This window comes from Adiantum capillus-veneris, chromosome 9, assembly GCF_014529385.1.
Source record: "Adiantum capillus-veneris isolate H3 chromosome 9, ASM1452938v2, whole genome shotgun sequence".
Lineage (NCBI taxonomy): Eukaryota > Viridiplantae > Streptophyta > Polypodiopsida > Polypodiales > Pteridaceae > Adiantum > Adiantum capillus-veneris.
This window is the reverse complement of record NC_140939.1, coordinates 71,769,860-71,781,059: the sequence shown is the minus strand read 5'-3', so window position 1 is coordinate 71,781,059 and position 11,200 is coordinate 71,769,860. Positions and strand designations below refer to the sequence as shown.

General features: G+C 44.9%; 1 pseudogene; it reads left to right on the top strand.

Moving 5' to 3' along the window:
• Positions 1–409: 409 nt before the first annotated feature.
• LOC147450665 (uncharacterized) lies at positions 410–2,538 on the top strand (annotated as a pseudogene).
• Positions 2,539–11,200: the final 8,662 nt, after the last annotated feature.

Here is an 11,200-nt window from a genome sequence, read left to right as displayed (position 1 = left end):
CCAATTGAACGAAGACCTAGGGTTTATGCAGTTGCTTCAAGAGGATGGTTGGGGGGGACTCATTGAATGAGAGTCAGTCAATTGAGAACATAGGATTGAGCCAGCCGACCATCCCTTTCGAGCCGAGTGTTGTTTCGGGTGTTTCCTTCATACGGCCAAGACCCCAACCTACATCAATTTCCCTGTTGATTCCCCAAGGCTTCATGCCTCCTCGCATGGGGGCTTCTGTGACCATGCCCGCATTGAATGTTAGGCCTTCTCTTCTATCCACTGCCCCATCTATTGTTCCATTGCGTCCTCCTGTGACCTCATCTAGCGAGTCGACCAAGGGGGCTAAACGCCCTCATGTGGCGATACCAGTGTGGGACAAGACCGCAACATCGACCTTGCTTAAACACTACGAAGATCGATGGTCTCATGTGAACAAAGGCAATTTGAGATCGAAAGACTGGGACGAAGTTACATTGCAATTAAACAATGAGGTCACTGGCACCTTTACACCAGAGCAGGTCAGGAACCACATAGACACTCTTAGAAAAAAATATAAAAAAGAAAAATAAAAAACAACAACCACTGGGGGGGTAAGGTCCACATGGGAATACTTCGAGGTGGTCGATACTTTGTGGTCATCCACTCCACGATGTGTGGGGATTCCTGGAGCCTTTGATAGTGCTAGCTCGCAAAGCACTCATGCAGGGAGTCAGGGCACTCAACAGGGAGATAGCTGCAATGATGGAGAGGATGAGGGGGAGGGGGAGATTGGTGGGGAGACAGGGGGCGAGGGTCGAGGCGAGGGTGAGACTATTATAGAGGAGACTGCGAGTGTGACAGGCACAGCGGATGCGCGGGATGCAACACGAATTTCTCAGGTCGAAGACCTTCCTGGAGTTAAAGAGCAAAAAGTGAAAGAGCCCAAATGCACATCGCTAGGATCTATTGCCAAAGTGCTCGGAGATGGGATGAAAGGGATGGCCCAAACAATGAAAGACTGCGAGAAGGAGCGGGCTACTCAAGAGGAAAGATTGTTGAAGCTCAAGATGCACGAGGAGGCTGGACGAATGGAGATGTACATAAAATTTCGACTGGACCTCGCAAAGATTGTCACCAAACCCAAGGTACTTTACTAATCACCATAAAATTGTGCTGAGGGAGGAATTAAATGGAATCAAAGTTTTGCTTGGTATTATTCTTTAATGCGTTATTTTGTTTTTTGGAAATGTAGGATGGATGATAATGATGCAGTTGAACTGCTTCTTTTGTTGTTGCTAAATTTGCATCTTGTTTCCCCTAGTGAGGAAGACCCAGGGTAGGATCGTAGGAGGCATAGAATGCAGTCTATGTATTTTTGCTTGATTGGTTGTGTAGTCTGTTGCATTGCATCCATGTTTGGTTTGATAGAGGAGGGTTTGGTTGGGATGGAGCCACGAATGTGGTGGTGCTTCCCTAGGCAGGTGACATTTTGGAATGTCATCCACTCAGCTATTTGGACATCAGGGCAACTAAATTGTCAAGCTATTTTTAGGATGTATTATAGGATGTCTTACGAGGCATTTCATGAGCTGAAAGAATTGATCTTGCCCCATCTCCCGTGTCCTGATGTGCATGGATGTCTAGGGTTCCCATCCAAGCTGATCAAGCACTTGGTTGGGTGCTATGGAGACTTGCACATGGCCATTCTGCAAGAACATTATGTCAATTATTTGGGATGGGAGATTCTACCATTAGAAAGTACACCAACCTTATCATTAGGGCACTCACCACTTAGGAGATGCTTGTCCGGACCCCACACTTAGAGACGCCTTCGGGAAGGCGATTAGCAAAGATCATAGAAGATTTTCAGGACATTAGGACCTACCGAACATGTGTGGTGCAGTTGATGGCACTCACATAAAGCTTGCACATAAGCCTCAGGGCGACTTTTTTCCTGCACAGTATGTTAGTCGCCATGGATTCCACAGCATTCTTCTTCAGGGCATTGTTGACTCCAGAAAAATATTTTGGAATGTGGTTTGTAGTGCACCAGGAGGCACACACGACTCCACAGTCTTCAAGGGGTCTGCAATATATGCTCAAATGAAGCGGAACGAGGTTTTGAATACGCCTCTTCTAGAAGTGAGCAGCTTGAGAGTGAGGCCGTATATTGTGGGGGATTCAGCGTATAAGCCAACAAGTTTTCTTCTCAAAGCTTATAAATCCAAAGGTGGACAAGACCTGCCACAAAAGAATGTTTTTGATAGATATATTGCGAAGGGTAGGGTTAAGGTTGAGAATGCATTTGGTATATTAAAAAACCGATGGCGCATTCTCCGCGACCTCAATGTAAATCTTCCCTTTTCTCCCTTGGTTATTAGCACTTGCTGCGTATTGCATAATTTTGTGCAATTGAAGGGTGAACCAGAGCCTTTGGAGCAAATCGACCCACACCCCAATGAGGAGGAGGCCTTGAGGTGGCATGCGATGACGCGTCAACGCGCAGTAGGCCTTAGAATGCGCACACCATTATATACGGATTTCAATAGGCGAATCGCGCAAAATTGAGAGCGTGGATCTTTATGTGCATTGATTGGATGACATTAGGCAAAATTTGGACTCACAAAGGGGCCCTTTAAGGAGTTTGACTTTACCTCTCTCTACCAAAACGGGCGCATGGATAAATTTTTGCAAACAAACTCCAAAGTTGGCGGAGCTTTGACAGTTAGAATGTCCTCTTCAAGCTCTATCTACTGATATATAGCACGCCATGAGATTCCTCATATTTTAGAAGATTCTTTTTTTGAAGAATCTTCTAAAATATGAGGAATCTCATGGCGTGCTATATATCAGTAGATAGAGCTTGAAGAGGACATTCTAACTGTCAAAGCTCTGCCAACTTTGGAGTTTGTTTGCAAAAATTTATCCATGCGCCCGTTTTGGTAGAGAGAGGTAAAGTCAAACTCCTTAAAGGGCCCCTTTGTGAGTCCAAATTTTGCCTAATGATCAAACTGACTTGTTTTTTTGTGTGTTCTGCAGGAATAGCTGGATCTGACGGTACGCTTTTTTATTTTTGCATTGTTGCATGTTTCTACATGTGTGCATACTGTATCATGTGATTGATTCATATGCTTGTTTCATATACTTGTTTCATATACTTGTTTTGCGTGTTTTATGGCTTCATGTTTTTCACTGTTTGTTTGTGTGTGCTATTTGATTGACGTCTGCTTGCATGTCATTTTTTAAAAAAAAGCATTATATCCTTGAACGGCTTGGGCAACCTTCGAGGAGAATGTGTGCATGGCCTGTGGAGGGGTTGGGTTCAAATCCCACGTGACTTTGACGGAGTGGATTCCCCCCCGTAGCACGCGTTGTGAACGGGATGAAAACACACACAACGCCTCTATAACGACCCGACACACACTCTTGGGAAGATACACATACACACTATGGGGCACCACTCGACTTACACAACCAACCTGGCCGAGACAGGAAACACACAGACGGAGTGAGAAGAGAGAGATTTCCCACTTGCCCACTCAACACTCACACATACACACTCACACACACACACTCTCAATTCAGCTTAAAGGAGGAAAATTGCTGTTGTTTAGACTCAATGAAGCTCAACCCAACACCAATGGGGCAAATAGTTTACACATTATTGAGGAAATACACCAGATACAACCACAAAGTTAAGCAGAGGCTTCACTCACCGAAGAAGATTACACAGCAAAAACAGCAGAAAAAGAGTGAGGAATTTGACAAAATGGACAGCGCCATCGCGTCTGGAACGGCCCAAAACCCCATTCTACAATGTCAAAGTGCTCAAATCCGACCTCGGATGAGCAGTTTACGGCCAAAACAGGCTCCAAAAACCCCAAAAACACACCTGCGGTTGTTCCTCCTCTCTTCTCCACATTTTTTCTGGTCTTCTCTCTGTTTTTTCAGTTCCCACACTTAGCTTTATCACTTGGACACCCTTGGCCTTTTAGATGACCTCAAACGGACCCCGAACATGCCAAAAATTGACCTCGCATTGCATAGTTGTCACCTTTTTGCATCATCCACACACCTGGCACTCATTTGTTTTCAAGAATGCGTCTCGCAACCACGTGAAGTGGCCCCAAAAATTGGTCCTAATGATGACCTTTCTGCATAACTCTCACAAGAAAACACCCACGTTGTGGCCGTCCTCATCCGCGTGCAAATATTGACCTCGTTCGCCCTCCTGATGCCACTAGATGCCATCTGACGCACCTGCTTACCTCATGTCGTCGGCCCGTGGATAGCTTCCTCGAGAAGTTTTACGCGCTACCAAATCCTCCTTATTGTAGAAAAAACACTATGGTACTAGTAATAGTGAAAATCGATGCACTATGTACACCCTGTCCTACCTGTACACATGTGGGCCCCACGTAACCACCTGGCTCTGAAAAATGGGCAATTCTTTATTTGATGCACCATGCATGTATATGTACATATGCGCAATCCCTTGCTCCAAAAAACTCCTGACATAATTTGCCCATCCCCTAGCCTGCTAGATCATTCATGATCAGCAGCAGCAAAGAGAGATATGAGACTCGCCGTATCACAGGTCTCCTCATCCCTCACCAACACTGCTTGATCCACAGACAGCTCATCTTGCTCCACCATCATCAATCTAGCATGATACAATTTAAGACGCAATCCATTTACCCTTGACTTATGTAGAACACCATCCAGGTTAGCCAGCTGATATGTGCCATTTGGAAAACACTCCACTACCTTGAAAGGGCCTTCCCACTTAATTTGAAACTTCTTGTGGAAGGTGTTGTCCAGCTTACTGTTGTAGCGCAAAACCAAGTCATGTTTCTTGATACCCTTACTTTTGACCTTTTCATTTATCTTTGCCAAAGCCTTATCCTGCATCTGCCCATAATGCTCCAATGCGCTCATCCTATCCAACTGGACCTCTTGTAACTGCAAGAGCCTCTCTTTGAATGCATCACTAGGCAGCCCAAGCAACTTCTCTAACATCTTGACCGCAGGCAACTCTACCTCCACAGGCAATAGTGCTTCCTTTCCATACACCAAATGAAATGGAGTAAACCTTGTATCTGTCTTCACCGAAGTACGGTAAGCCCATAATGCACTAGGCAATTCCAAATCCCAATTCTTTCCTTGGTGCTCTGTCACTTTAGAAAGAATTTGTACCAACTCACCATTGAATCTTTCATTTAAGCCATTACACTGCGGGTAATAAGGAGTGGTATGCTGATGCCTAATCTTCATCTTGCACATAAAAAGTCTAGCAGTTTAGCTCTAAATCCTGGCCCCTTATATGAAAGTAGCTCCAATGGCACCCCAAACTTGCAACATATTTCATCATACGCAAATTTTGCCACATCCTTTGCAGTGATTTTTTTTACTGCTATAGCCTATGCCCATCTAGAGAGATAGTCCACTGCCGTCAAAATATAGCTTTTGCCCCTGCTTGTGATAGGTAACGGGCCTATTGCATCAATCCCCCACTTTTCAAACACATCAAACGCCATAATGGTTTTTCGTAGCTCTGGCTTCAACACTCTCTTCCCAAATGCTTGACACCTATTGCAAGACCTACACCAATGGTGAACATCCTTGTGCAAACTAGGCCAGACATACCCTTCTTGCAAGATCTTATGCAAAGTGATCTTTAGAGCAAAATGGCCACCACATGCACCTTCATGATTCTCTTCCAGCACTCTATAAAGCTCCTCCTGCCAAGGTACACGTCTCAACACGAGATCAGCCCCTTTCATGTACAAGACATCACCGATCAATTTGTACCTGGATGCTCTACGCACAAAACCATACTTCTTAGACTACTGAATCTCCTTTGGAATGATTCCTGTTAGCAAAAACTCCTCTTCTTGAGCCAAACTTTCCTGGCCATGATAAAGAGGTAAAGTGGTCCTCAACACAAATAGCTCCCCAATCATGCTTTGAGCTGCTTCATGTGCCTCTCCATTTAGAGAACGTTCAATGTGTCGGATGCTCCATGCTTCAAACTTTTTTAACAGGCCTTTAATTCTGAAACACATTTCCTTCAATGAGGTGTTCTTGCTCTTCCACACACCCAGCACTTGCTTCACAACTAACAAGGCATCACCTTTTATGCTCAACCTTCTAACCCCATGCTTCAAAAAAATGTATAATCCGGCTTCCAACGTAGCATATTCAGCCTCATTGTTACTATGCGCATCCAACTTGAACCCACTCTTGCATACTAGCTTCCCCTTTGGATCATAAAGTGCTATACCCCCTGAAGCCGCATCATGGCTCTTTCTATATGAGCCATCAAAGAACAACACATGTGCATTGCTAATCTGTGGCACTTTTTCAACTACCTTTCTCACCACCTCTTCCTTAACAATAAGGGGATTCTCCTTGTAGGTCAACAAATCAGCTAGAGTAGCCCTTGTACTGTCTTCCACTAGAAAAGAGAACTCAAACTCTTGCAGCTCAATTACCAATTTCTTCACCACATTTGACATGTTAGTGCCATTAATTAACTGTGGCAAAAAGGCATAACTCGTCAAGAAAACAAAAGGTCGTGGTAGCAAGTAATGACGAAATCGTCGACAAGCAAATATCAAACTGGCCATCACTAGCTCTACTTCCGAGAACTTTCTCTCCGCTACCAACTTCACTCGGCTTGCACAATACACTGGCCTCATGTAATGGCTGCCCTTCCCCTTTTGCAATAGCATGGCTCCAATGGCATCATCCCCTACTGATGGATTTACATAAAACACTTTCTCCCAATCAGGAGCCTGCATAGCTGACAACCCCCCTAACACCTCTTTCACCTCTTGAAACACTTCTTCACACTTGTCATCCCATTGCAATGGATCATGCTTTGCCACTTGCTGTAATGGATAAAGAAGCTGCGAAGACAATGGAATAAACCGTGCCATGTACTTCACTTTGTGTATGAAGGTTGCCAATTTCTTTGTACTCGTAGGTGATGGAAGAAGAATAATAGACTTAACCTTGTCTGGATCAACCTCAATGCCATTTTCTGACACCATATGGCCCAATAACTTCACCCTTGGCTGTGCTACATGACATTTCTTTGGATTTAGTTGTCCTCCACATTCATCATATCGAGCCAATACCATCTGCAGCTTCTCATGGTGTTCAGCCCTACTGCTATAAACACAAAATTCATCCATAAAAGCTTTAACACAACTACCAATGAATGGTTCCAACACCCAATTTGCTCTCTCTTGATAGAAGGAAGGTCCATTTGACAACCCAAATGGCAATACTGTGTAGCAATAGCAGCCCCATGGCGTAATAAAAGTGGTCTTTGTGCGGTCTTTAAGAGCAATCTTCAATTGAAAATAGCCTGAAAAACCATCACACACACTGTACCTCTCATAACCTGCCACTGAATCCAAGATCTGATCGATGAATGGAAGAGGATATGGGTTCTTCTTAGTGGCTTCGTTTAAGGGTTTAAAATCTACACAAATTCTCCACTTCCCATCCTTCTTTGGACTGACTACAACTGGACTCACCCATTCTGTGGTCTCCATAGGGACTATGAACCCTGCCTTCAACAACTTTTCCACCTCTTCTCGCAAGGCTTCCATTTGCTCTTGACCCATCCTTCTTAGCCTTTGCCGCACTAGCTTAGCACCTTCTTTCAGCTCTATATGCATCTCTTCGCCCTTGAACCCTCTGATCTCTTCATATGAAGTAATGAACAAATCAGGAAAACTAGCCAGCATGTGCAAATATATATCCTTCTCCATAGCTGAGAGGTATCCACTGATCATTTGTGTCATCAATTCCTGCTTCTTTGACAACTCAACCTTGGTTTGCATCAGCCCTTCAATCACTTCATAAGGCCCTTCACTTTCATCTTCAACCTCATTCGCAAATGCAACTAAACCAAACTCTTGGATTTCTTTGTCCATCAAAAGAAATGCAACATCAGCAACCTCATCACTGTTGGTAGTGCTATCACTGTCCTCATATGTCACCGTGGAAGAGTCTTCATCACTAGACTCATCCTCATATTCATAAAGCTCCTCTAATCGTTTCCTTGTGTCCATATTATAAAGCTTCGTGGTACCTATCTTTCCATAGAGGCTAATCGTACCATGTCGCCAATCTTGAACAGCTCCCACTGCACGTAACCATGGTCTGCCCAGTATAATAGGATATGCTCCCAACCCTGCTGGCATCACATGAAAATCAACCACTGCCTTTGCATCATATGCCTCCACTTCTAAGCTCTTTACAACACCCAAACATTTTACTTTTTGATGGTTTGCCAATCTGATCCGAAAACCTGACACCCCAGCCACTGTGAGACCCATCTTCTCAACGCATGAGTGTGTTATGACTCATATTTGGGCTCCACCATCCACATAACCTTGTCCCAAAATTTTTCCTTTTATGCCACACATCTACTATTGGACAAATGTCTGGTAGCTCATCCATTGCCAACACCTTTACTGAACCTCTCTCTGGCTCTTTCTCCATTGGGTTAACCATCCTCTTCCACTGTCGCTTTAGCTTAGGCACCATCTCTATAAGCTGCCCAAAAGTAACATCTACCTTCCTGCTCGTCAGATCCTCCTTCAAGTCATAGCTTAATTGTCCATCCCCTAGTGGAAAATCTCAAACATGAAACTTTCGACGAGCTCTCCTTTTCCTCTTGGCCTTGACATCCTCGCCTTCATGGCTCTTCCCTTTCTTCTTACTAGGACCTGAGGCACTTCTTCCTTCCTTATCCTCTGTGGTCCTCTTCCCAATAGGCATCACTAATGTATCCTCTAGCTTTGATGCCTTCTCCAAGGTGACTACACTTAGCACTTTTGTCTTTCCCTTTTCCTCCTGGGTCAGTCCACTGGTTCCTTTGTCTCCCTTAATTTCGATGCCATAATCGTTTGACCTAGTTAGCACCTGTCTTGGCAATGGATACATGTCTCCCCCCATCCTTGGTGGCTTATCACATTGCGGGCTGATGTGACCCAACTCTCCACAATTATAACATGTGGGCGTCTGCCTCCAAAACCTACCATTGCTTTGTCCAACACCATTCTTAGGCCTTTCTTCACCTCCTGGATGATTTGCAAACCTCCCTCGACCTCGGTTATTTCCCACTTGACCTAGCATGTTTAGGCTGAGATTCTTCATCAAATCTACCACTTGCCTCATGTCTTGCCTTAGCCCATCATCTTGCACCGATGTAGTGACCACTGCTGGCATAACCTGAGTAGTAACAGGAACCACTGGTTCATGATGAACCCCTGACATGCGACCTTGTAAAGACTCTATAGGCTAAAATTCAGACCTCATGGGCAAAGACTCCACCCCTAACTGACTCATTTTCCTCAACTTCCACTCTTTGTTCCTTGCTACCTCTAGTGCATCTTCATATGTCTTAGGCTTCTTTAGCTCCACTCTCCAACGTATATTCTCCCAAAGACCAGCCAAGAACCTGTCCTTCTTCATCATGTCAGGCGGGGGTACCTGTGGTGCTAAGGCCTTGCACATCCGCTCCCATGCCAATGAGAACTTACGTATGTACGCAGTGCTTTAATATTGTCGGCCGGCCGGAGTATATTCTTGGAATAAAGGAGCCGTCGTACGGCGGCCGTCCGGCCTCATGTGCTAAGTCTATCTCTCGTGTCTTCCATGTTCCAAGGAATTCCTTGCGGCAATTTTCCTTGATGACGAATCCCATGGGCGATGATGCTGAGCCTGGTGTTAAATTCCATGGTGCACATTAGGTGCATACAAGAGTGTGGTTCAAAATGACACTCTCAGTCTCGCAGTCTAGCACCATTTGGTGTCCACGGTGCCCAATGTGTGTGTGTGTGTGTGTGTGTGTGTGAGTGAGTGAGAGAGAGAGAGAGAGAGAGAGAGAGTGAGCACTGGTACACCGTCCCGTTCCTCGAAAATTGCCTTAATTCTCTCTCTTTCTCTCTCTCTCAACCTCAACGCGACGCTGATTCTATAGAGTTTAGAACTTAGGATCTCTACTGATCCTTATTCTCTCTCTCTCTCTCTCTCTCTCTCTCTCTCTCTCTCTCTCTCTCTCTCACTCTCTCTCTCTCACTCTCTCTCTCTCTCTCTCTCTCTCTCACACACACACACACAGAGGTTGAATTGTTTCAAATTTGAAAGTCTCTCTCTCTCTCTCTCTCTCTCTCTCTCTCTCTCTCTCTCTCTCTCTCTCTCTCTCTCTCTCTCTCTCTCTCTCTCTCTCTCTCCGGTCTGTAACAAGTGCACAAATAGGGGCGGGGTGGTCTCTGGTCTCTGGCAAAGCAAGATGTGACAGAGGTGGTAAAGAAGCATGCATCATCAGTGTGTATGTGAAGCCGACGTGACGTGGTGTTGGATCATTGTGGGTAGCGATGTTGTGGTAGCAAGTGCAGCTGTCATCAGTGGCAGTCCTATCTAGCTAACTCTCAACTTCATCCACCTGGTATGTCATAATAATCAATATCTAATTCTCCTAAATGATTTTCTCATATTAAACTGATCATTTAATGTGGGGAAGTGCCAAGGGAGAAAAAGCTAGAATATTGGTTAAGTTAGCAGACCGGCCACAGTAGGGATCCAAAGGAGGGAAAATAGGGATCCAAAGGGGGGGCCATCTGCAAAAGAGCCATGTGAAACAATGGGCCAAAAAGACCCTAAGGTTCAGCCCATTAAGACTTCCAAAATGCTAAGGTTCCAAAATTCAAAGTTTGTGTCCAGAGGTCAACCCTAGGGAAATTTGGATGCTTTGTGTGTGCCCTAAAAGTCTTTCTACATCCCTACATGGGAGGGGGCGAGCCCCAAAGCTAGGGGATGAGAGAGAAAGCCACACACACACACACACAGGCTCCCTTTACACAAAGGGAATGAGGGACACATGTCAGCTCCCTAGGCCAGATGCCCACAAGGTGTGCCCAATTCCTATTGGAAGACCCTTGAAGTGGACCAATGAGAATTAAGCTAGAGTAAATCTAGTTTAATTAATTTAAAAACATTTAATAAAAGAAACCAATGAGAATTAAGTCTCCTAGAAGACTATTGGGCAGTCTCCCAAGGGGTCCAATGAGCATTCAGGAGCCCCATGGCTTGCCTGATTCCTATTGGCCAGGAGGCAAAGGGGTCCAATGAGAGTTTAGTTTAATTATTTAATTACCTAAAGCTCTCACAAAAGGGGAAAGGGGGACACATGTCTAAAGGCTATCAC